General features: G+C 43.7%; 1 protein-coding gene across 12 annotated transcripts in view; it reads right to left on the bottom strand.

Annotated features, from left to right (window-relative positions):
• MAGI2 (membrane associated guanylate kinase, WW and PDZ domain containing 2) overlaps positions 1 to 25,252 on the bottom strand; it is a 1,548,202-nt gene that overhangs the window by 872,589 nt on the left and 650,361 nt on the right. Inside the window, exon 1 of one of the 12 annotated variants that reach the window (XM_029615857.1) lies at positions 11,956 to 12,019. The exons of the other annotated variants lie outside the window; for them this stretch is intronic. The gene's annotated coding sequence lies outside the window, so the exon portion shown is untranslated. Of the gene's footprint in view, positions 1 to 11,955; positions 12,020 to 25,252 lie in introns of those variants that run through there. 12 annotated transcript variants of the gene reach the window in all.

The following is a 25,252-nucleotide window of genomic DNA, read 5'->3' as shown; positions in this document are numbered from 1 at the left end:
GTTAAAGCCAAATTAAAAGTAAATGAAATTATAAACCACAGTATGCAGAATTGCATTTACTAACAGAAACCAGGGTTTTAGGCAGGGAAATGAAAATTTCCCAAACTCTCTGCATGTAAAAGTACTCATGCAAATTATTATGCACGAAGGAGGTATTCTTGGTAGTGCGTTCAGGGAGGGATTAGCATTGATGCGCATACTTTTTCTGGAAAAGTGCATGCACAAATATCAGAAGCAGATCTGTGTGCATATGTTTTCTTACCCAATTTTCAAAGGGAAAGTTTTCTGTTTGAAAAATGACAAAGCCTACAGGCAAATGGAACTTACGGACTTTACACTTCTGCGCACAGTTTAAAAGTTGCCCTCAACAGGAAGAGCATATCAAAGGTCTTCATACCAAAGTGTTTGTTGTGGGTAATCAAAGGCTGATGGTGCGTGCCCATCCAGGGACACCAAAAACTGTTGTGGTCAATAAATACTCTTAAATGCTAGCAATTTAAAGAAATATCTTTATTTAGATAAAGTATGAAATATGCCAGGAGAGTGTGAGATTACCAGCATGGCAATTCAAAAGCAGTCTCAGAGAGCAGTGTTTACTCAAATACTAAATAGATTACCACCTCCAACATACACACCAAACTAGTTTGTTTGTTTGCATAACACTTTCTTAATTGGGTAACATTAACACAACATCCTTTTAATAGGGAAGTATTAGAATTTTATCTCATATATGTTAATGAGGCTGGGATTCTTGTAAGTCATGTGATTTCTTGTAAATTAAGGACAGAAGGCAGCAAGAAAACTTAAGGCTGAACTCAACATACATTTTAAATTCTGGCCTACATTTAGCATTTCAGAATATTCTAGCTGAGCAGATGTAAGCAAACTTTCTTATGCATATACATCGTCTTACACTTATACATACCCTTAAACACTTTTCAATAAGTCCAGATTCAATCAATCAAATTCTTCCTGAAAAAACAGCTTCTTCAACTTCTGTTATTCATAACCAAACCAGCAAGTAAGGAAACTTCTTGTTGAGGCTTTCCCAGTCTTTTGCTAGTTGAGTTGGCTCTTTCCTCTTCTAAGGAGGAGAGATTTTTCATAAACACTTCGAATTCATAAACTTCAAGATTGGAATTATGTAACACATAAGCTTGTACCAACTGGATGGATCTCATGGAATTAGGTTAGTCATCTTCTTTTCACTTTATGATGAGGATAGATATCTAAATGATAACTGGAAGCAGGAGTGTTGACATAACAAATAACAGAAACATTGGAATGGCGATAGAAGATAACATTATTTTTAAAGCTAATTTAAAAAACACCTGCAAATGTTATAGTTATTTATCAATTAGCACAAATGGGGGGATACACTTGCCATTTCTTTCTTGAGGAGGATTTCTGTGATTTTTGGGCCATCCATATGAATCATATGACTAGGCTAAGATGAATCAAGTTAACGAACAAGATTAGCAGGGACTTGGCAGTCATGGTTGGATGAAGTAATACTTGGCAAATCCAGGGAATTTGGAAATGGATGTTGATTCATGAAGCCAAGGGATGATGAACATAGAAGTTCACAAGAAATTACATTGAAAAGTTTGTCTTGTAAAAGTTCCAGAGTTGGTATTGACAAAGCACTGTGACAGTTGTTGACAATGAGTTGTCCCAGGACTGAGTGGCTTAGTATTTGTAGAAGCAAATCCAGACTGATGATAGTGAAAGCAGGAACTATGGGCATCTTTTGTTTCTGCAGTCATCTTCCCTTCAGTTTGGGCCCTCTGGTGCTGGTAGCTGGGGAGGCATAAGAGCCATGGGTAATCCCCAATGTGAATGAAGTGAGAGAGCTGGAATTTAGCAAAGAACTGGAACAAACCAGGAAACAAGAAGCCAGAGAGGAGACCAAGCAAGAGCGCAAGCTGTAGAGTCAGGAGATGAAGAAGTCTTTCAAATGCAGAAGCCAAGCCAGAGTAAGAGGCCTGAGATAAGATCAGGCTCTGGCAGTTGACTGCTGAGAATGCCTCTGTATAAATACAGGTTCATGCAGGAAACAAGATGACTGTCAACAGAAGTGAGAAGCACCGAGTTGGAAGGATGAAATAGATAGTCCAGATGAAACACAGTGCCACCTGTAGGCCAGAAGAGCACTTGGCACCAGATCCTTAGCATGCAGTTTTCTTTCAGCCAGGGAGAAGGGTGAAACTTTCACTAGGGTGAACTTGAACAGTATGAAGGCATTACAGGTAGTCATCCTTATGAGATCCTGATGTTTTACCTGGACTGTACTGGAAGCACCATTCAGCGGAGTCAAGGATTTGAGACAAGTCAATAATCTGTATAATCTGCAGTACATGACCTTTGATAAAAAGTCAGCGTGCATTCTGGTGGTAAAATATGCTGGAACAACGAGGAAAGCATTAGCTGTAAAAGATTAACTGATTGCGATCAGTAGACAAATGCATATTCAGCAGCTGGTAAGATCAACAGGTACAAGTAAACTGTAGAGATTTTCTTTGCATCCATATTGCCTCATGAAAGCAAAGGAGAGAGGGCACAGAGGGGTTATCTCTGTAACCCGCTGGAGAAAAGCCTGGCACTCAGTTGACATACATAGTCTTAAAATGTTCAGTTTCTTAAAGATTCTTCCAGTTGTAAGTTGCCCTCTTTGCATAATTATAAAGCTGTGTTAGTGATTGGTATTACAGTCTGCATATTATTAAAGTGATCTCAGTTGGTGATTTACAACTGCGAGCATTCTAGTTTTGTCATCTCTACCCTACTCGTGGAATGTTTTTTTTTTTTAATGCTTTTTGAAGATGACAGGGACCCCTTGATTGACTGCTGCTGCCTCCCTTGCCACAAGGTCATTTGTATTTTATACTTCTTGATCTCAATTATCTGGGCTAATTCCGCCCGATACCATTTCCCTGTCACTTCCTCAGTCTTTCCAGGCCGTTTCTGGGAAGAGGCGAGAGAGGGGCACATTGCAGCTCTCTGTGCAGCAGAAGCTGCTAAAATCCCCTAGTTAAGAGGACAATTTGGAAAGTAATTTGCCTGGATCACTAAGCAGATACCCAGGTCAATTCCCCTGAGCTGAAAATTGCCTTAACTTGTGATCAAAAGTACCGTACACTTATACCAGAGGCAGATTGCAGGAAAATATCAGCACAGGGGATTTTTTTCCAAACCGGCCCACGGGGTATCTGACTCCCTTGTGCACTTTCTCTGCAGCCCATGCATTAACACACTAAGCCGACTCTGAAACCTGGCAGAATTAAGCCCAAATATCTCCAAAATAAACTTCACATTTTTCCTAAATATCTAAGAAATAGAGCATACTCTAGAGCAGCAGTGAGAAAACAAAGCTGTAGACCCCCATTCCATCCATGCAAATCGGTTGGGGCCATCCCACAAATCTGCTTAGCAGAATACCTCACCTTAGTCACACATGTAGAATACAGACAGACCCTCACCAAATACAAAATGAAGAGATAATAAAGTAGAAATATGCAGACAAAAACTGAAGTGGAAACCACAATAAGACAGACTCTGTAATGGAATGGAAAAACAAATATCATTCCTCACTAAACATCAAACAATAACATCAAGCAATTTAAAGCATCAATCATAATAGTAAACCAAACTCATAAAAAAAATAAATATTTAAAAACAACTCATGAAAAGAACATTTCGTGATTACAAATATATAACATAAAAAAAAAACAATTTCCCAAATATCAATAAAATATTTCAAAATAGCAGACACAGCAAACAATACCTAATAATTAAAATTAAAGCTAAAATAAATCCCCTGATTTCCGTTTCTGGGAACCTTAGATTCCAGTCACCCTGAGATTATCATGGATTAGTAAGGGATAGGAGATATGCACAACTTTCTTCTCTCTCAAACACACATATTCATTCTCACACAAACTTCCTTATATTCTCTCTCACACACATGCTCACTAGTTCACACGCTGTCTCTCGTATGTGCTCACTGGCTCACATGCTATCTCTCACAGACATGCTCACTGTGTCGCACTCATGCTCTTGTTTACACACATCCTCCCTGGCTCAATAGCTCTCTCATATACCTATTACACATATATTCACTAACTCATTCTTGCTCACACACATGCTCACTGACTCAGTTGCTCTCTTTTATACTCACACACAGGCCCACTGGTTTAAATAGTCCTCTTGCTCAAACATATGCTCATTGGGTCACTCATTCTCACTCGCTCACAAACATGCTCTGGCAACCATAACAAACCCAATTGTTTTATGCAGTGCAACAACGAAAAAACAGAAACAATCACTCCTCACAAAACATCAAGCAATAAAATCAAGAGATATAAGACATCATTCATAATATTAAAACCATGAAAAGGATGAATATATCAAAACAGCTGACAAACATAGGGGGCCCAATATTCAAAGTGCGTTCAGCGTTACTTAGCTGGATAAGTAGAACTTGTGTGGTTAAGTTGCAGCTGCTGAATATGCGCTTACATTTAGTGGCTGCTGCTTAGCCACATAAGTCCCTTATATGGCTAAAATGTTATCTGCATAAGTTGTGGGTGGGCAGTAGGTGGAGTGACTTAGCTGCAACTAAGTAGCAATGTTTTGTCTTAGTCGCATAAGTTTACCACGACATGGTTGTGCCCTGTAATTTATCTGGATAACTAATATCCGGCCAAGTTACTTAAACAGTCATCTTTCAACATTGGGCCCCTAAGGATTTAAAATGTCATATAAATTTGTTCTAATATTTCCTAAACACCAATAACACAATTCAAAACAGCAGACACATGAAATAACACCCCAAAATTTAAAATAATAATTTAAAAAAATATCCAGCTCTCCATACCATTAAATAAATAAATAAATACCTGGCATTGTTTGATTTTCCAGAGATTGTTGTGGATTTGGGTGAAGAAGACCACACAATCTTTATTCTCTTTCTTTCTCCTTCACACATATAGACACTCTCTGGTCACATACATGCAGGCTCTCACAAACACACACATGCAGACTCTCTCTCATAGACATGCAGGCGCTCATTCTCTCATGGACACATGCAGGTACTCTCATACAGACATGTAGGCACACTCTCTCTCATATATATGCAGGCACGCACTCTCATACACACTTACAGACTGTTTCTCATACACACAAGCAGGCTCACTCTTATGCACATATTCAGGCTCTCTCTTTCATACACACGTGTAGGCACTCTCTCTCATGCACACATTCAGGCTCTCTTTCATATATACATACAGGCTCACTCCCATGCATCTATTCAGGCTCTTTCTCTCATACACATACACACAAAAACTCTCAGGCGTCTTCCTTTCTTCTGGGCCTTGGCCAAGCCCGCACTGCTCAGTTACTGCTGGAGAGGGAAATGGGAGGAAGTGGCCCTGCAACCACCAGATGCATCCTGTTGCTGAACCTGTAGGCTTTTTTCGGGCCATGTCAGGTTGGGCTCCGTCGCAGCCTCGCCGAGACCTCCCTCTGGCCGTGATGGGTTGGGCTCCTTTAGCGCATACAGGTTATAAAATACGATGTCCACGCACACATGCATGATGGATTTTAACATCCACGTGTGCATGTGCGGGCAGCCTGCAACTTGCACGCTCGGGGGGGGGGGGGGATTTTTGAAAGTATGCGCGGTGACGTGATCGGGCCTTTGCCCAGTTACTTCACAGTCCACTCCAATTAAGGAACAGACTGGGAGAGAACTTTCCTTTAGCCCTACCCACCCTTCCTACCTTTTCCTCTCTCCTCCCTGACCCCCTAAACTAACCCTACCCATCCTTTTTTTTTTAATTTTCATACCTATTGCTCCTCGGGAGCAGAAGTAAACTCTAAGCACTGGCCGGCTGCTGGCACGCATTTCCCCGGGACAGCAGCTAATGGCGCTGTCCTGGCCCACCTCCAGCCCTCCCTACCCAGACCATGCCCCCCAGCCTGTCCCTTTTGAAGGGACAGTGTCCTTGTGCTTTATTGTGACTGTCCGCGCCTCCCTGCTCCTCGGGGTCACGCTTACGTGCTACTAGACTACAAGCACTTCCCTGCTCCTTGGGGCTGTGCTCCTCTATCATACAGAGACTGTCTGTGCGCCCCGCTCTTTGGGTTCTACCTACATCATCATCGGAGACCGCACTCAGGCTTCCCTGCTCCACGGGTTAGCCTGCATCACTACAGCTGCACCTCCCTCGCTCCACAGCTCCGCCCCCTCGGGGGTGTCTCTCCGCTATCCCTCCTGTACGCCAGTCTCAAGCCTCCCACTCTACGGCCCGCCTGGCGCCTTCCCCTTCGGGGGTCTCAGTCAAGGTATTATCGTCAGCCTGCTTGTCTAATGGGGAACTCCTCCTGACTCCTCGGGACCTCTCCACAGTCTTATCCAAAGCTCCCTGCCATGCCTGACCTCGCCTCCCGATGGTGTGGGCCTGTGGGGCTCCTCCCCACAGGTTGTAACAACTCATGCCTCGGCCAAGGGTCCACAAACTCAAAAACCATAACAGTGCCACACAGGGCATGAAAGTTGCCTTCTGTGTGTGGTCCTTTATTATCCATTTCCATAACTTACAGTGCTATTGCTATGCAGTAGCATGAGCTACAAACAAGCAGAGCAGTTTCTAAGCCCCGAAGCTGTATCAGAATTATTTCTTATTATTTATATCACTATTTATATGGTACCATACTTTCTTCCTTTCTTACATCCATGACATGTTTTATCACTGTGTTGAGGCAAAAGTATAAGACTTTGTCAACCAAAAGATCTCTTTTCTGTCTCTTACTCTACCCGCCTAGGGGCATATTTTTTAAATCAGATGTATTTTTTTTCCCGGCATCACTCCATTCATTTATTCAGGTTACATTGCAGAGTATTATTAGTCACAGCATTCCTAGAAAAAGCTGGAAACTCTGTAGACTGCGATACCTTTTGAAGGACCAACCAATCTGAACTTTCGGGAAGAATTCAGTGAGGTCTCAAAAGCTCATGTTCTACAAAAGATATCACAGTCTACAAAGATCCCATTCACAGTGACCTGTGTAAAATAATTTTTCTATATTCCTGATTTGTTTAGGTCTTTCCGATCATGATTCTTTATTTCTAAACTTGGCCGAAAGAGGGCTATTTCCTTTTGTTCAATACTGATGGGTATCTTTATCTAGGATTTTGTCTGGTCCTATCTGAGCAATGGACGTTTGTGGTCTCGAAAGTTTACATAAATCAACAATACAAGGTATCAATAAATGCAAAAGGTCAAATGAACACAACAAGAGAAGGAAAAAAAAGTAGTATAAACCAAAATGTTAATTTACAAGGGTTTAAGGACTCTCATAGTTAACCAGGGTATAAGTTATTAATTCATTACCCATAACGTGCACAAATTTCCCGAAAAATTAATGAATGCATTGTCTTTAAATCTGAAAAACAGCGATAATGCTTCCCAAACGGCATCATATAACAAGCATGCAACAGACAGTTTTTCCCCCGATTATGCATGCATCGGGGACACAAAGCTACAATACCAAAAGAGTCATTCTTTAAAACAAAAGACGGCAAAGGGAGATTTAACAGGCAGCAACTCAGGTCGGTCATGATCACCAATCATCCAACAGCTAGGATACAAAGTTACACCTCTTCATTACCTTCATTCACAAATCCAAATACCATTCATTTTGCTGTCACATGAAAAACAGAGCAGATCCATGTCAGACAGAGAACATCAACAATACGCATTACACTGGCGTTATACTCAAAACAGTGTAACTCATGCGATGTCGCTGTTAGAGCTGCAGATTGTCACAGTGTGGATCTTGAAGCATTGAAGTATGATAACTAGTCAACAAAAAAAAATTGGTTTAACAAAAAATACGGCTACGCGCGTATCTTATAAAATCCAGCGTACTTTTGTTCGCGCCTGGTGCGTGAACAAAAGTACGCGCTCGCGTATTTTTAAAAAATCTGCCCCTAAGTCAATCGAAGTCATAGCCAAGCAGGCCAGAGAGCAGGGGCAAGATCCGGAGAAAATACGAGTATGCAGGCAGTAGGAATAGGAGAAGATCTGAGCAGGCAGGAAGGCAGAAAATAGCAGCAGGAACAGTCCAGAACAGACATTCAGGAATCAAGTCCAAGAAGCCGGCTGTTCCAGTATGGAGACAGTGCTGCAAAGGGGTTTAGGACTGGCCTGTGCTAGACCACTGAGCTGACCACTAGGGTAAGCCATTAGACGTGGAGGAGAAAGGTGAACTTCCTGAAAGAGTTTAGGAAACAGATTGGGCTGTGACTTGCTGCTTCATTTATCTTTGATGTATAATACCAGAAGAAGCAGAATAGAATGTAATTAAACTAAATCCACTATGGGTATAATTTTCAAAGATGAACACATGGGTTGTTCACGTAAATTTGGCATTTACAAGCAAAAGTTGCTGGTAAGTGAATTTTCAGAAGGATGGGAGTATGCGCATACAAAGGGGGTATTCTGGGGCATGATTTGAAAGTATGCATACGTTTACATATTTTATAAACTGAGCATGCACATACCTCAAACATGCATGCATACTTTTACACCTGCTAGTCACGTCAAGAATATTAAATCTAATTTCTCTTTTGTCTGCACTTTGTGGGTGAGGAGCCTGGAGCAAGCGGTGGAGCGGGTAAATGAACTGGTAGACAGTGTGGGTGAATTGGTGAAGGTCAGGGTCAACTGGTGCAGGTCTCAGCGAACTGGTGCTTAGAAGTATGCATACAAGTATTTTCATAAACAAGATATGCATCAGCCAGCTTTATAAAATACCTGCCTGTGTGCAGAAACTGAGGGTTATTACATGCACGTTATTTCTATTTAAAATGTATTTGCATGCTTTATTAAAATGTGAGTGTACTTCTGGGGAAGTGATATGCGGTATTTTATAAACTGTGTGGCTCCTGCTGTTCAGTTTATAAAATACCGGCATAATGTTTGGCGTACCTACTTAATGTGTAAAAGCGCTGAGTTATGCACACTATTGAAAATAACTCTCCCTATACAATACTAAGTCTGCAGAAAGCCCTTATAGAGCTACCACTCACTTATTTATAAATATTTGACAAATCTTGCTACTAATTGTACCTTTCACCATACTGTTTCCATTACAGATTATTTATTAATTTAGTGCCACCTGTTTCCAGCCCTTCAGTACTAGACTGTGTAGTCATAACGAAAACAGAAAACTAGACATCTGCGTTTGAATTCAAAATGGTTTCAACTACTGTACTACAAGAAAATACTGTACTGTGCCTTATTTTCTAAGTGATGTAACACCGATATACAGACTGGATAAAGGAAACCCCTTTTTCAAATCAAATGAATTATTTAACTAACACTGTACCCAAATGATCCTATGTGACCTGGTCTATACCTGCTCTAGGAAGACTTTCTTCTTGGAGGAAACTCCTTAGCTTTAATACACAGACGCGCTGATTTTATAACATGTGCCCGCCAGCACGCGCATGTTAGAAAATTTGATGGCCGTGCACATGAGGGGGTGGCCCGCGACTCACAAGCGTGGGGGGGCATTTTATATAAAGCATTGCGCGGTGACGCAAGTAGGGTTTCCCCAGTTCCCTACACCCTTATCTAACCTTCCTACCTTTTCCCCTCTCCTCCCCGACCCCTACCCCCTACCTAACTATTAGAATTTTTATTTATTTTTTATCTTACTCTCCTTTGGAGCAGTAATAGACTCTGTGCACCGGCCGGCTGCCGGAGCATGCATTCGCGGGACACCGGCTAGTGGCGCTGTCCCAGCCCCCCGCCCCTCCCCCCAGGCAATGCCCCTCGGCCCACCCTTTTGGAGAGGCCCGGCACTTCGGTGCATAACGGGATTTATGCGCGTGGCTGGGCCCATCCGAAAATGCGCACGGCAAGCACAAGGCCCTTGAATATAATATCAGCTCCCTTAACTATACTGAAGGAGCTTGAAAATTTTGTGATTTATAGTTTCCAGTATACAAAACAGAACTACACTAGTGGCCTTCAAACTCAAAGCTGGATATAATGTTTTTATGCTTTATTTTGATACAATATTTGACTGGATAAGACCATAAGAACATGCCATATTGGGTCAGATCAGAGGCCAAACCAGGCTACAAGTACCTGGCAAGTCTCCAAAAACTAAGTATATCCCACGCTACTGATGCTAGTAATAGCAGTGGCTATTCTCTAAGACAACTTGATTAATAACATTTAATGGACTTCTCCTCCAATAACTTATCCAAACCTTTTTAAACCCAGCTACACTAACTTCACTAACCATATCCTCTGGCAACAAATTCCAGAGTTTAATTGTGCATTGAGTGAAAAAGAATTTTCTCAGATTAGTTTTAAATGTGCTATTTGCTAACTTCATGGAATACCCCCTAGTGCTTCTAATATCCCAAAGAGTAAATAACTGATTTACATTTAACCGTTCTAGATCTCTCATGATCTTAAAGACCTCTATCATATCCCCCTCAGTCATCTCTTCACCAAGCTGAACAGCCCTAACCTCTTTAGTCTTTCCTCTTAGGAGAGCAGTTCCATCCCCTTTATCATTTTAGTTGCCCTTCTCTGTACCTTCTCCAGTACAACTATATCTTTTTTGAGATGCGGTGAACAAAATTGTAGGTTTTATGATCTCTTAACATGGCCATGGCCTTCCCTCGCCTTCTTTCTTTACCCCCTTAGATAGAATCCTCGCTGTGACTATAGCAGGGTTCAGAGCTCATTATTTAAGACAGTGATCACTATTGCAATCATCACCCTGTTACTTAATAATCCTTTCCCTCTTTGCACATAGCTGTACAAATAATTACAGTGTATACGCTGGGAGGCAGATTTTATAAATTTGCGCGAGCGCGTACTTTTGCTCACGCACCAGGCGCGAACGAAAGTACGCTGGATTTTATAAGATACGCGCATCTTATAAAATCCGGGGTCGGCGCATGCAAGGGGGTGCACATTTGTGCAACCTGCACACACCGAGCCCGGTGCGCGCTGCCTGTTCCCTCCGAGGCCGCTCCGAAATCGGAGCGGCCTCGGAGGGAACTTTCTTTCCACCCCCCTGCACCTTCCCCTCCCTTCCCCTACCTAACCCACCCCCCCGGGCCTATCTAACCCCCCCTACCTTTTGTTGGCAGATTTACGCCTGCTGAAAGCAGACGTAAATCTGCGCGTGCCAGCGGGCTGCTGGCGCGCCCTCACCCGACCCAGGGGCTGGTCCAGAGGCCTCGACCACGCCCCCAGTCCCACCCCGAACCGCTCCCTGACCCCGGACACGCCCCCTCCCCCGCCCCTTTTACGAAGCCCCGGGACTTGCGCGTGAGGGCCCTGCACGCGTAAATCCAGCCGGATTTACGCGTGCAGGGCCTATCTGCTTTTTGCTATCTTTTGATGAATCTTTTCTGTTACTGATTTGTTTCTTGACTATTCTCTCTATTTTTTTCTGTCCTTCTCTGAGGAGGTGGTGGTAAACATAAACACTGTGAGTGAATTGATAGGGGTTAAGGAAATTTTAAGCTCTTGCTTTCTTATATGTTTGTAACCCTCCCCCCCCCCCCCCCAAGATATTTCGTATTTCAGGGGGGATTCACCTTAGAAGATACAGGTTCATAACCTGGAGGGGGTCCAGTCTGCATCCCCAACCCCAATACCATAGTTGGTGCCTTTCTTAGGAACCCTTTTTGAATGTAATCACAACACCAGGGATTAACAAGTAAACATCTTTTACTAATGACTTGCAGTAATTCAGGAAAAATAATAGGCAAAAGGCAATGAGGGTAATAATGATAACTTAACAGTGCAATGATAATAACGTCACAATGCAGTAATAAAGGCAGTTAACTCAGCAGATAATATTCCTACATGGAGGGTGCTTTAAGGTGAAACCAGACAACAAAAGTTAATCTCCTACCTAGCGAAGAACTGGTCAGTACACAGAAAGCTTAAATACCCCAGTCATAATCAGTCACGATGTGGTGAAGAAAGAGAAAACAAGTTGGGACCCTTGCAGATTTATTTGATGCAGCTGGTACATGCCTCAAGGATAGAGTGCAGGGAAGGATTTATGTCCCCAAGGAAAATCCCAGTCCTCTGAGTCATCCACAGAAATAGGCAGACTGAAACCAAACTTTTTTTTAGCAGTGTTCTGGCAGGCTATGTCTACTGCGCAAGTCTGTCATCCTTCTGAAACCTGCTAAACACAGCGAGTACTGCAGCCAGGAGCTCTCCTTGTCTCTTTTGGAGCACCCACTAGACAGGTTAGGTTGTACTTAGCTCTGACTCTGGGAAGAGAGACCCTGCCCACGACACCGACGCTGGGGATCCTGATGGGAACACCACACAGGTACTGGGCTTGTGCTGTGGGTCATCTGTCCACCAACCTGGTCTCTCTCTCTCTCTCGGGGGTCTTTTATTTAATATTTATTTTTACATTTTTATATTCCGCAACTTTCATCATTGCGTCCAGAGCGGATTGCACAAAATACATCCATAATAATTTCACAGATTAAATACATTTTTTAAACAATAAAATGAGTCAAAGAAAGAAATAAAATACTATTTAAATGTCTTCTTAAAATAGTGAGTCTTTAACCATCTTGTGAAATAATTTCAGATCGCTCTGAGATCTTAATTCAACAGGAAGATTGTTCCATATAAACAAGGGCCAAAAAGCTTATTTTTGGGAGGACTGTAAACTATGTAGCTTAACGTCTGGTACACATAAATGTGAACCAGCCAACCTCAAATCTCGAGCTGGAACATACATCCTGTCTCTGCATATAAAAGTTTGTGTAAAATAACCACAACCTGAAACTGATTCCTCCACCCTATAGGCAACCAATGTAAGGAGAAAAGAACTGGAGAAATATGATCAAAATATCCAACCCCACTTACTGTCCTGGCAGCGGCATGTTGTACCAAAGCTTCTTAGGGCTTTGCCAACATAGCTCTCACATGCTACAGGAAACAGCACTGCTCCCCTGAACTAGACAGGTTGTCTTTCTCTCTCCTCTCATAGGCTGGGACATCCTCTCTGATGTTCTCCCCTTGAGTATGCTGCATTCTTATTGGCTAAACTTGACAGGCGACCTCCTGGCCAATCACACGACAGGACATAGTGGTCTACCTTGTTCCTTTCCTTTTCAGTTAACCCTTTAGCTGCTGGTGTCATTTAAAAACACCAACATCCAACAGCATATGTCAAGTTCCTGGGTTTGCTCAGACGGCTTCCTTCTGGCATTCCCCAGATCACAGGATGAAAAGAAAGCAGTACCAAGTAGTTCATTTATTGCACACGTCTTGAATGTAGTTTCAACCAGTTCAGCACTTATCAAATATCTCTGGTTACACTGCATGGCTTTATAACCACATAAGCTCAGGGGGGCTGGGGCACCCATTTATGGGGTCCCTGTTACATGTTAGTTAGTTAGTTAGTTAGTGGTTTTTTATATACCGCGGCACGTTAATAACATCACCTCGGTTCACAATAAACAGTAAATTAGCAACAGGCTTTACAGACAAAATGAAATACAGTGACACATATCATATCTACCTTATAAATGGCCTGTGACCGACGGCCCGCAAATGCGCAGTAGAGCGCAGCTCTACTGCGCATGTGCGGGCAAGGATGTCGATCAGAAAAAAAAAATGGCGGTGGGGCCGCAGGAGCGGGAGGAGAAGCAGCGGCGCCGCGCGCGCGCGTGGTGCCGCTGCTTCTCCTCCCCAGATCTGCCGGCAGATCTCGGGGGGGGGGGGGGGTGTCACTCCCGCGCCCCCCCCACCGAGATCTGCCGGCAGATCTCGGGGGGGGGGGTGTCACTCCCGCGCCCCCCCCCCCCCCCGAGATCTGCCGGCAGGAGCGGGAGGAGAAGTAGCGGCACCGCGCGCGCGCGGTGCCGCTACTTCTCCTCCCCAGATCTGCCGGCAGATCTCGGGGGGGTCACTGCCGCGCGCGCGGGAGTGACCCCCCCCGAGATCTGCCGGCAGGAGCGGGAGGAGTTAATGGAGCCGGGTGAGGGTTGCGGGAAGTCGCGCTTACGGCGCCGGGAGGAAATGGAGGTGGGTGAAGGGAGGGAGAGGGGGACTGAGTGAGTGGGAGGGAGGGAGGGAGGGAGAGGGGGACTGAGTGAGTGGGAGGGAGGGAGAGGGGGGACTGAGTGGGAGGGAGTGAGGGAGAGGGGGGACTGAGTGAGAGGAGAGGGAGGGTGGAGAGGTGGGGGAGGGGGGTGGTGAAGAGTGTGGGGAGAGAGAATGAGGGGGAGTTGAGAGACAGAGGGATGTAGCCCGTTTTAACGGGCTTTACGGCTTGTATCATTATAAACAGTAAATAGCAACAGGCTTTACAGACAATAAGAAGTAATTGGAACATATCATATATCATAACGTATCATATGTAAATTAAGCATAAAATAAGAACAATAAACACTTAAACTATGGATTAGCATGATCTAAAGTTAATGGCAGATTTAAATGAATATAATTGTGGGGAAATCGATCGCTAGAGCTTAACAGCGGTATACAAGCAGTAGGCAGAGATAGATAAGAGTGTTAAAAAAGGATCTTAGAAACATGGATAGGTACAAGGCGTTTCAGTGATGGTTGATTATTGGTCGAAAGCTTGTTCAAACAGCCAGGTTTTTAGATTCTGCTTGAATTTCTTATGGCAGGGTTCCAGACGCAAGTTTGTGGGCATTTTATTCCAGATGTTGGTTCCGGCAATAGTGAAAGAGCGGTCTCGAGTAGCCACGTGTTTGATGTGTTTTAAAGAAGGGGTGGCAAGTGTGGCTTGGTGTATTTTTCTTATTGGTCTCTTTGATGTGTGGAAGAAAAACTGATCGGAGAACCATTGCATATCTTGGTTATAGATCGACTTATGAATGAGAGTTAGGGTTTTGAATAGCTTTCCTTGTGACATGGTACTCCTGCAGCTGCAAACGTGGAGAGTACCCTAGCCCCATCAAATCTAGTAAGCCATGAAAGGGCAGAAAGGGTCTAAGTTATGCCTCGCTTGCCAGCACTATAACTTCAGCCCAAAAATATGTTTTAGTAAATACACATTTTACTTGTCTTTGTGTATGCATAGTATCAGTTCCTGTATGACTTATTTTGGGCAGTGCTGTATAAAGCGGAAAATATAAAAATGAGTACTGTGTACGGTGTGAAAGAAGTATATGATTGATCTATGTGTACATTACCCTGCGTGACCATGAACTTATTTCATTTTCAAAGGGGTTTTCTGCAGGTAATGCAGAACTTCACCCACACAAATTGCCCTTTACAAAACTGTCTGACAAAACGCCCATATATTCATACACTGTATGCACATACTTTTATGTGCACAGAACGGAGGCACACCATAAGGTAGAGTCTGAGCAAGGTTTGGACTTATGTGCATGCGTTTTGATTTTAAAAAGTGTGTGTGTAAATTCTCTCAACAAAACTGTGCACAATAAATAGCAAGTGTAATTGTGTGTGCGTAGTTTTGCCAGGATAACCTTCAAAGCATATTTATGCATGCAAGTCCACTTTGAAAATTAGTGTAACTTATATACATATTTGCAGGCTAACTTATGTGCAATGTTACAAAATTACCCCAAAACTGCCTCTACTTGAACTAATGGAATGAATCTGCAGAGCTGTAGTAGTGTTTTGACCAAACACACACCAGCGTGAGATCTAATGGCTGATGGAGGCAAATATATTTTACCTCCTTTTAAATGTCAGGGGTTAGATTTTTCATCCTGGAGGGTTTCCAGAAAGTGGTTGGGCTTGTGTAATTTGGGCGTTTGTGAAGCAGGCAGAGTTGTTGGATTTAGTAAGTACAAACTGGGTTGGGATGGTTCAGAGGGTAGGCTTTAGCTATAGTTTTAGCACTGGCTGTATTTTGGGAGGTGAGTGGTGGGACTGGATTGGTTCCAGTGTTGTTTGTATTTATTTTACTGGGTTGGTTCAGGGGGTGGTTAGGTTAGAGGTAGTGGTGGTGATTTATCTGTAAATTTTGATACGATGTAAATCTCTTTGATGTTTGCGAAAGGTGGGGTATTAGATATAAATTCGTGTGCCTTCGTGGGGTATTAGATATGCATTCGTGTGCATTCGTTTCTTCTGTTTCGGTGGGTACCTGTGTACCTCGCCGACTTTCTAGTACACGTGGGAAAATGGAGAGTATGAGTGTATTTTTAATAATGAGATACACGCATACTCTCAGTTTCCCCAAGTGTACTAGAAAGTCAGTGAGGTACACAGGCACCGCTGATTCAGAGGAAATGAAAAGCACACGAATGCACATCCCTATTATATAAAATAAATAATTAAATAAATATGTGAGTATTCATTTAGATGAATAAGTGTGGGCATGTCTGTGAGTGGATTGGAGGGGTTAATAAAGGATCTATGGTGACTCATGCTCCAAAGCCCTCCAAATAAGGAAGACATTTAGCAGGCTCAGGTAGCAGGAAAGCTACTTGGATAAATTTACCTGAATATTCAGCAGCACTTAATCGGACAAGTCTGCCACTGATTATATTTAACTAAAGTTACCAGGATAATGTCAGTCAAGTAACTTTAGGGCAGGTATTTTCTGATCAGACTTACCTGCTAACTTTAGCTGGGTAGTGAATATCAGTGTTCACCAGCTAAGATATAACCATGATCCCGGATAAAATTTGGGTAAAGAGTTTCTCTGATAAAATTTAGCTGGAGTGAAGGATTTTCAAATCTCAGTTTTTATCTTGGTAACTCCAAAACGTACCCAGGAAAAGCCTTTCAATATCGACCTCCAAGTATCTTCTGTTAGGCTGCGACTAATGTTTTGGGGGTTTTTTGCCAAATATCTCACAATTGTTTGCTTTTATGATAGTTGATAGTCAGGGTTTTCTATTATTCACTCTGCAGGGACCAAAATGATATTTGAGTAGATTGAGCCTTTTGTGAAATAAAGCGATTTTTGTATTTTTTATTTCAGATCCGTAGGTGGCATATTGACAGTAATGATTATAGATGTACAATTACATTTTGTTTTATGATTAAATGAAAAAAATGTAAAATGTTGCACGAAAAAAACAGAAAAATATTCTTCCTAATGGTAGTATTTAAAGTTCTGAAGTCTTATACAACTGTGCACTATTTGGTACATTTAAAAATGCTGGCGCGTGTAAAAAGAACGGGAGATACGCTCGTGACTGGGCTGCGTGCACGCCGCAGGCATTTTAAAGGGATCACGGCCACGCATGTATCTCCCGGTATGCGGGGAAGTGCTGGCTTTAAAAAAAGGGGTGGGTTGGGGCGGAGTCTGGGCAGGGCGTGGGTGGGCCGGGAAAGCGCCATTAGGTTCTGTCCCGGTGAAGCATGCGCTGGCGGCCCGCCCATTCAAGTTACTGCTGCTCAGGATAGCAGGTAAGTAAGGAGGAAAAAAATCCTAGTTAGAGGGTTTTTAGGGGTTGGGGAGGGCAGGGAAAAAGGCAGGGAGGTTAAGGAATTTCCCTCCCAATCTGCTTGTTTATTGGAGTGGTCTGGGAGGGAACTGGGAAAAGCCCTACCTCGTCGCCACGCACATGTAGCAAAATACCCCTTGCGCACACAGATATAAAATAGGGCGCGCATGTGTGCGTGGGTAGTGGATTTTAAAACATGCGCGCGTCAGCACACACGTTATCAGCACATCCATGTAAATGTGCCGGGAACTGCGCGCACATAGACGCCCATGTACAAGTCTGAAAATTCACCTTTATGGGAGCTGTAGCTCACTCGCCATTCTCATACCTGAAACTTTTGATTTCTGGTCACTCAGATTATCATGGATTAGCGGGGAGAGGATGGGTGGAAGAGATGTGTTTGCACAAACATTTTCTCATGCACACACTAACACTCACATTTTCATTCTCTCGCACATACATGCTTATTCTCTCACACTCACTCACTGTCTTACAAGCTCATTCATTCACTTCTCTCCTACAGACATACACACTGACGCTTTCCCTTCTGTTCTCACTCACACCCACTCAATCATTCTCTATCCCTCCCCCCCAACAGCGGCCTCTTCCTTCCCCCAACCCACCAAGAGTTTGATCATCCCCTTGTAGGTCACTACCAGATATAGTGTGAATACACTAATACATTTAAAGGACCCTAATTGTACGCATTCCTACTTCCATAGCAACCTAAAACTTAACTAGGAACTGAACAAATTTAAGATGAAGGCAGCAGTCCAGCAGCAAGAGGGGGGCCTCCCAATCTTTTGCATCAAGTGTCACATGTATGAATTTTTACCCACCAGTGAGAAATTGTACGTGTACATCCGATTCAAAGAGCTCCTGTCTCTCAGAGAACAAGTCCGATCTCTGGAGGCTAGCGTGGCAGACCTGGAGGAGATGAGGCAGACAGGGAGGTATATAGATGAGACCTTCAGGGACATAATAGCCAAGTCCCAATTCCAGTCTGGCAGCCCTGGTGCTGCCTTGGAGGAACGTCTCAAGACCGGACAGCATCAACCTGGTGCAGCAGGAAATGGTCCTATAGTAAAGGCCTGCTCTCCAGGTGGTGCACTGTCCTCTACGACCGAGGATGTCTCTCAGGGTTACTGCCCAGGAGGGAAGGGTTAGGTCGGCCATCATAGTTGGTGATTCGATAATTAGGAATGTAGACAACTGGGTGGCTGGTGGGCACGAGGATCACCTGGTAACATGCCTACCTGGTGCGACGGTGGTGGACCTCATGTCTCCTAGATAGGATTTTAGACAGTGCTGGGGAGGAGCCGGCTGTCGTGGTACATGTGGGCACCAATGGCATAGGAAAATGTTGGAGGGAGGTTTTGGAAGCCAAATTTAGGCTCTTCGGTAGAAAGCTGAAATCCAGAATCTCCAGGGTGGCATTCTCTGAAATGCTCCCTGTTCCACGTACAGGTCCCCAGAGGCAGACAGAGCTCCAGTCTCAATGCGTGGATGAGACGATGGTGCAAGGAGCAGGAATCAGTTTTGTAAGGAACTGGGGAACCTTTTGGGGAAGGGGAAGTCTTTTCCAAAGGGATGGACTCCACCTTAACCAGGGTGGAACCAGGCTGCTGGCGCTAACCATTAAAAAGGAGACAGAGTAGCTTTTAAACTAGAACAAAGGGGAAAACTGACAGTCGCTCAGCAGCGCATGGTTCAGAAGGAGGTATTTTCAAAGAATACTAATTAAGCATTAGAGTTAGGGCATCCCAACAGACAGGTTCCAATAATAAGAAAAGTAGTCCAAGTGCCTGTAATTAAAAACTCACCTGAGCTAAAAGATTCCAATTTATCCCTGTCAACTGAAAAGCAGAATGCAAGAAGTCTAAGAAGTAAGAAGGAAGAATTAGAATGTCTAACAGAGAATGATGATGACATAGACTTAATTGGTATCTCAGAGACATTATTATTATTATTATTTAAATAATTTATATACCGGAGGTTCCTGTATAATATACATATCACCCCGGTTTACAAGGAACAGTAACTATCGCTGCATTTAGCGGTTTACATAGAACAGAATTTAAAAAAACGAAGTTTTTACATTGAACAAATGAAGTAAACAAGTTTTTACATGTGGAAAGTTTTTACATGTTTTTACATCTGGAAAGAGGATAGCTAATGGAATAATGCTATACCGGGGTAAAAATTATATCATGACAGGGAGGAGCATCTTGGTGGCGGGGTGGTGCAATATGTTCGGGCTGGCATAGAGTCCAACAGGATAAAGATTCTGCATGAGACTAAATGTACAATTGAATCTTTATGAGTAGAAATCCCTTGTATGTTGGGGAAGAGTATAGTAATATGAGTATATATACTATCCACCTGGCCAAAAATGGTGAGGTGGGCAGTAAAATGTTAAGAGAAATTAAGGAAGCTAACCAAACTAGTAGTGCAATAGACTGGGTAAGTGAAACATCAGGGCATGCTAGAGAGATAAAGTTCCTGGATGGAATAAATGACAGTTTTATGGAGTAATTGGTTCAGGAACCAAAGAGAGAGGGAGCAATTTTAGATCTAATTCTCAGTGGAGCGCAAGATTTGGTGAGAGAGGTAACGGTGGTGGGGCTGCTTGGCAATAGTGATCAAAATATGATCAAATTTGAATTAATGACTGGAAGGGAAACAGTAAGCAAATCCATGGCTCTCGTGCTAAACTTTCAAAAGGGAAACTTTGCTAAATTGAGAAAAGTAGAAAAAAACTGAAAGGTGCAGCTACAAAGGTAAAGTGCGTACAACAGACGTGAACATTGTTAAAAAATACCATCTCAGAAGCACAGTCCAGATGTATTCCACACATTAAGAAAGGTGCAAGGAAGGCAAAGCAATTACCACATGGTTAAAAGGTGAAGTGAAAGAGGTTATTTTAGCCAAAAGATCTTCATTCAAAAATTGGAAGAAGGATCCATTAGAAGAAAATAGGATAAATCATAAGCATTGGCAAGTTAAATGTAAGACGTTGATGAGACAGACTAAGAGAATTTGAAAAGAAGTTGGCCACAGAGGCAAAAACTCACAATAAAAACTTTTTAAAATATATCCAAAGCAAAAAGCCTGCAAGGGAGTCAGTTGGACCACTGGATGATCAAAGGGTTAAAGAGGCACTTAGAGAAGATATGGCCATCGCAGAAAGATTAAACTATTACAACCATCAATATAAAATGATAAACTTCACAGACAAAAAAACATTAAAACCAGTATAAAATCATAAGCAATATAAGGTTAGTTAATGCCAACTGAAAAAACTTCTTGAAATTATTTATTTCTTTATTTAAACATATTGAGGTCCATATTCAAAGCTGGCCATTTAAGTAACTTAGCGGGATATGACTTATTTGGCTAAGTTACAAAGTATATTCAGCAGCATGGCTAAGCTACTGAATATACGCATATATATATATAAACTGGCTAAGTTTAGACCTGCTATGGAGCATAACTTATGCGGCTAACTCGTTCTATCCTGATCTGCCCACTATATGTCCAAAAGTTTTGCGGCTAAGTGACTTATGCAGCTAAGCGACAGCTTCCATGGATAAGTTACAACAAGTTACGCACTTTGAAATTTGACTTCTCAGTATCCCAACAAAATGCTGTCAGAATTGACTCGGACTGGCATTCACTATATATAAATAACCCAATACTTAGGTATGAAGCAAACAAAATTAAAATATACATTTTAAAGATTATTTACATTTGAAGTTTATTTTCAATGAGATCTGGACACAAGTTTAAATCCCAGTATTTTAAAGTACCTTCACCACCCAAAGCATTCTCTTTCAATTTTAATTTTTCAGTGTTTTTGCTAACAAACAAAAACAGGAAAAAATCAGTGGAAAAAAATGACTCATTTTTCCCACCTATCTTTCACCTAACTTCCCATATCTCTGAAGCGACAAAACATGCCACAGTGAGCTCTCAGCTGTTATTTGTCACTGAATTCCATTAAAGGGTGGGTTCTCCCACGCATCACCCTGGGTTGCTAATCTTCTCCTTCTGATTTTGTGAACCAACCAAACAGTACAAGCAGCTCCTCTTCCAAATCCACTTTTTCCTCGACTGTTCCCACAGCAAAGGGTGACCTCAGACGGAAAATAAACAAGCAAGCTGATGGTACGTGCACAAGGGGACGGCAATTCCAAACAGGCCGCTGAACGGACACCGAAAATCTGTCCTTAGAGAGAGAGAGAGGGAGGATGGGATATTTCAGATCAGCTGCCATGCCCCCATTTTCCCCTCCCCCTAACTAAAAAAAAAAGCAAAAATACAAGCGCTGCTCATTTTTTAAGCAATACTTTTTAGCTGCAGAAAGAAATGTGTTGCTCAATGTAACAAAGGAGGGTGCATGCAGTATTGGGGGGAGGAGCACGAATGTTTATGTTGGGGGGGGGGGAGTGTGAGTGTGTGAGTGTGTGTGTGAGATGGGAGGGGAGTGTTTGCATGAGCGCCATAGGAGGGCCTGCACTCCCTAGCATCCCTTCACTCACCCGCTACCGAATCACTGGACCCACCTTCCCGTGTCTTTCCTAGAAAGGCCATGTCGTCCAGCTAGGGGCCAGCCCCGGAGAGAAAAGCTGCTCTGCTGAATCCCGGGAAGAAGGCGACCCCTGCCGATCCTGAGACACGAGAAGGGGACTTCTGAGGAGCGGAACCAGCTGGGAAGGGACTTTGTTGCACTGACCTGCTTCGTTTGAAGTATTTCTCAACGGAGTGTAAGGAAGGCGTCCAGCTGCCGGGAGAGTTTTTAGCAGTTTACATCCTCCCCAGCTCTGTGGCCATCGCCCCTTGCTTTGGGATTGGCTGAGCTCCCCTTTATAAACTGGGTTGAGCGCGTGAAAGGTGTGGCTGGAGGTCGTTTCTGTTGGAAGTGGAAGATGCTGTTCTATGTGGATCCTAGTAGCTCCCCCCTTGTCTGCAACGGTGGGATCCCCCCCGGAGAGCTCTGAGGAGAAGGTTTGGACTTTTAAGAGAGCTGATTTGTTTTTTGGGGTTTTTTACCTGCTTCCAGTTCAGGAGAGCACCCCCCCTCCCCTGCCTGGGAGCTGCTGGCCCTGCTGCCAGTCATGGCGGGGTCTATGGTTGCCCGTGGTGCTACTTTGCCCTGCATCCAACAAAAGAGGGGACTGTAGGGCCCTCCCTATAAAGAGAAGACGACTTTAGCTTATGCAGAAAATTCTTTGTCGTCTTTTGAAGGAGGGAGATTGTTTTTCCAGCCTCCTGCCTACTTTTGGAGAGGAGAAGAGAGCGTTTATTTCTGTCCCATCACTGGAGAAAGAGCTGGACACTGATTCAGAGGTTGAGCCTGTAGGGAGAAACTTTGATGTTTGCAGCTACCAACATGTTTGTTTGTTTGATTATTTTTTTTTTCCTTTTTTGCCTGAAATTCATTTTCATAAGTTGCAGAAAACTCCACTTGGGAGCCTGCGCTTGCTTTTTTTCCACCTCAAGAACCAGCTTGCTGAACTGAGAGGTGCACCTACGTGCGTAGATACCGAAGAGAGACCGTTTGGGTGCCAGAGACTTACAAGGTACCTACCCCCAGGAGCTTAAGGGCCCCAGAGCCTTGTCCTCCCCCCCACTGGTCAAACCCCAGCCCCCTTGATGGCTTACTGTAGTGTTTTGGATGGTGCAGGCGAAAGAAAAGAGAAATCCAGGAGACAGTGGCCCCAAGGACTTCTGCTGTGACCCCTGTATTAGGGACCTCAAAACCAAGAGGGGCTTACTTAAGCCAGATGGTTTTTTTATTTTTTTCTTCTACCTGTTTACGGGTAGAACAGTTTCCTGTCTGGTCAGAAGCCAGGCTTCAGGAATATAGAGGGTCTGGTGTCTGACACTGAGGACTCGGAAAAATAAAACCCGATTTGCACCCGCAGCCCTGCGTCCATGTAAGGCGTGCACAATCCGGGTAGGGCTTTTGTGGGGACCTTTTCACATAAAGCAGAAGGCTGAAGCCATCCAAGGTGACTGCTCAGTGCCCATCTTTCCTAGCAGCATAGTTTAACCAGATTTATTTGAATTTCTGCGAGTATGATCCATTTAGGGGCGTTTTTAGTGGTGACAAACAAAACGTGTGCTGCAAGGTAAGTAATACGACTGTGTGCTTGTATGATTCCCTCTGTCCATTCTGCTTATATAAAACACTGCAAATTGCTTTATAATGACCAAATAATAAATGAGTCTCATTATATGAAGAGGCACGCTAATTACAACCAAAAACAAAGCCTGCAAGTGGAACCAATAAGGTTTAAGAACGTATTCCTTTGGAATCAAAACACTTAAGAGCTTAGTGCTAAAAGTCAATACCAATAATCACGTTAATTCTGCTTGAGTTAATTAATGCTCCACAAAATCAAAACATCTAATTCTTCCCTAACTGCAACGGCCAGTACAAAGTAACAGGTTTTCACATTTAGCTCTAAAACATTTTAGGGTGCTAAAATGTTGTCCTACCAGCTAATTTTAGGAGTTAGAAATGTACAATATTAAAAAGAAAAGGTTCCCTTCATTGAGCCAGGCCAGAGGCTCCAGGCACATTTCAGGGACAGGCTTACAGCTCAGCCACTTTGACTGATTGTCAGCACTAACCAGCTCACTTTCAGGAGGCTCACCCCGAGCCACAGAAATAGCTGGTTTAAATCCAGCCTGAACCCAAGCAAAATCAAGTTTCAGTGGACACAAAATATGAGCAGTAAGGCTCCTGACAGCAAAATCCCTATCGCAAACTATGAACTCTCCACCCCTGCCTCCATCTACAAGTCAAAAGGCTCCGAATCTTACTGTTCTCGGCATTCTCCGTGTTAACCCAAAGTCAGGCTACATTCAAAAGCTGCTTCCACCATCTGCAGCAGCTATGCAAACTCTACCCATACACCGAGAAGGCGAGCCTGACCAGAGAGGCCCATGCCACGACAGCAACACGGCTGGACTACTGTTAACGCCCTGTACAGCGGACGGACAAGGAAAGATCTCCACCAACTTCAACTCACCCAGAAAGCCGCTGTTTGCTTGCTAGAGGGCAGTAAATGGTGCAACCACGAAACGCCTTCTCTACCAAAAACGTCCCGGGCTGCCAGTGCTCTACAGGGCCAAACTTAAAACCCTCTCTTCCTATCCTACAAATGGCACAGGCTCGCTCTCTCTCTAAATGCACCTGTGAGATCTCTAAGCTTACCCCAAAGGAGCCTCCTTAATCACGTCATCACCAAAGGAAATAAGGCAGCACTTCCACGTTAGTCGTCGGGGCTTCTCAGGGGTGGCCCCTTACCTCCAGGATTCACTCCCAGGAGAGCTACGCCACAGCCAGCGCCGCACCCATCTCAGAAAACAGGAGAAAAGCCTTGCTTTCTCACCAGGCTTTCACCTGACTGCCATGCAGAGGAGAAAGGGACTGCAGCCACGAGATAAGGGTGAAGGTGGATGTGGTTGTGAGGATGTGGGTGGGCTGCAGGCAGGGGCGGATTGAGGGGAAAGCATCAGCCCGAGGGTTATACGTCTGACTCCCTTGCGCGCTTTCTGTGCAGCACGAGCTTCAACGGCTCCCAAAAGCGTGCCAGGCCGACCTTCGAGAGGTCCATCCCGTGACCTGGAGGCAAGATATCTCTAACGGAAATCCCACACTTTTCCCAAATAACTCAGCAGAGCAGGGATGAGCAAAGTGAAGTGCAGTCCCCATTCCATCCATTCAACTGGTTGGCCCTCTGCCCCCCCCAAAGTCTGTTTAAC

This window comes from Rhinatrema bivittatum, chromosome 9, assembly GCF_901001135.1.
Source record: "Rhinatrema bivittatum chromosome 9, aRhiBiv1.1, whole genome shotgun sequence".
Taxonomy (NCBI): domain Eukaryota; kingdom Metazoa; phylum Chordata; class Amphibia; order Gymnophiona; family Rhinatrematidae; genus Rhinatrema; species Rhinatrema bivittatum.
This window is presented reverse-complemented; position numbering and strand designations above follow the sequence as displayed.